Consider the following 2,168-nt stretch of genomic DNA (forward strand, 5'->3'; position numbering starts at 1 on the left):
GCCACTAGGCCACTGAATTGTTTCTTCAGCTAAATGAAACTCCAGGTATGAAATCTGCAATTTACATGAACACATACCAGTGCCACAACCATGGTACTATGGTTCTAACTCCATAGTCTAAATGACTAGGCTACTCTTGCCACTTCCTTTACACTATTTTTTTCCTCTAATTATCTATTCAATACCTAACATTAGAAAAATACAGAAAGGAAAAGTCACGTCAAATTGCTGAAAGGAAAGAATGAAAGCACCTATTCTACAGCACATTAACTCCTACCTTAGTATGTTTGGGTTGCTATAGCAAAGCACCACAGACTGGGTAGCTTATAAATAACAGATATGTATTTCTCACAGTTCTAGAGGCTGGAAGTCTCAGATCAGGGTCTAGCATCATTTGGTAAAGACCTTTACTGGGCTTACAGATTTTCTGTTGTAGCTTCACATGATAGAAGAGGCCAGGGAGTACTGTAGGGTCTTTTATGATATCTTTTATAAGAGCACTAATCCCATGTGTGAGGGTACTACCTATAAGACCTATTCATCTCCAACAGGCCCTATCTAATAATACCATCACTTTTGTGGGGTTAGGATTTCAAAATACGAATCTTAGTGGGATACAAACAGTCCATAGCATTTCCTTTATGGAGTTGGGTACTCCTAGGGAAAAGAATGTTGGTAGGTAACCCAATTCAATTTCCTTGTTAACTAAACATTTGGATATATAAACTATTGACATTTTTTAGGAAAAAGAAAATGTATTTCACAGGATGTTCTAGCTAAGGGTCAACTATAGAACCCAGGATCCATGAGGCTTAGCTCCCTGGAAAATGTGATGTCAATGATCCAAGTGTTGGAGCTATTAAATGGAGGTGTTTCATAATTTATATGTTTCCAGGGTATGAGGTTATCCCAAGATCTTAATTTAGAGACCTTATTTACAATTCTTGGCTAGAAGTACCTGTCTTATGTGTTTAGACAGGACCTGGGTAACTGCCTTTGGTGTATCAGACTCCTCTCTCTACTTTGAGCTTTTTATTGACATTATTTAGTAAAACTTCATACCGGGTAAGATCTCTGATTCTTGTTAAATCTGATTAAAAAATCAATTCTTTTATGTTAGCTGATCTCAAGAGATTTCTCTGTTAACAAGTACAGATTTTAAGACAATTTTTAAACATACTACATTAACAAAGTAAAAACAAGCTGCATTTCATCATAACTGCCCTGTAACAAAAGTGGATATGAAGTCCCTTTTTACTGCTGAAGACTTTAATGGAATAGGGTAGATCAATTTAAAGGAGAAACTTAGAAGTTCTGAAACTACACACTGAAGGAGCTCACTGCATGAAAACTGATTAGTAATGATCAATTCAAAGTGCTATCATAGTAAAAATACTAAATTTTGTGATTTTACTAAATAAAAAAAATGACTCTGTGGACTCTAGCCAATAATTAATAGGTAGACAGGTAGATAGATAACAAAGGCAAGAAATTAGTTGGCAAGATAATTAGACTTCTAAAAATACTACATACAAAATAATGTACAAGTAGAATAGCACTTAAAAATAATCCAGGGAAGGAAATGTGAACCATGGATTTTATAGTTAGCGAAGTTTTTATTCAAGGATCAACAGTGAAAAGTAGTTTTAAATACTCACAAATACAATTAAGAGATGAATGGAGACATTTAAGCAATAGGAATAGTGGTGAGCTTTTAATATATTTAATTATAGATTTAACACTAAAAGGTGAGGTGAATGGTGAAATAATAATGTTTTATAATATATGTTATATCGTATGTGTTGTATGTTCTAACAGAGTAGAAATAATGTAACTAAAAATAAGATGAGAAGAGAGAAGGGAGAGGCAAGTTACTGTTGTGTAGGCAATAGGGTGGAGTTAAAAGCATGTCATCAAAACCACAAACAACATAGCAACATGTTAAAAAAGAAAGCAAGGAAATTTAAAAAATTAAAGAATAAGTAAAATGCCTAGAGAACAAAAATACAGCCTTTCCTATAAAAAGAGCCTACAAACCACTTCACATACAGTAATCATAGCAAATACAATATACATAGTAATCATTACATAAAATAATGAGAGCTACAATAAAACAGTTCACATATCAATAAATGTGAATGAATAGCTTAACTCATCTATTATAAGAA

The sequence above is a fragment of the Hyaena hyaena genome, unplaced genomic scaffold (genome assembly GCF_003009895.1).
Source record: "Hyaena hyaena isolate Hyena2069 unplaced genomic scaffold, ASM300989v1 scaffold_782, whole genome shotgun sequence".
NCBI lineage: Eukaryota > Metazoa > Chordata > Mammalia > Carnivora > Hyaenidae > Hyaena > Hyaena hyaena.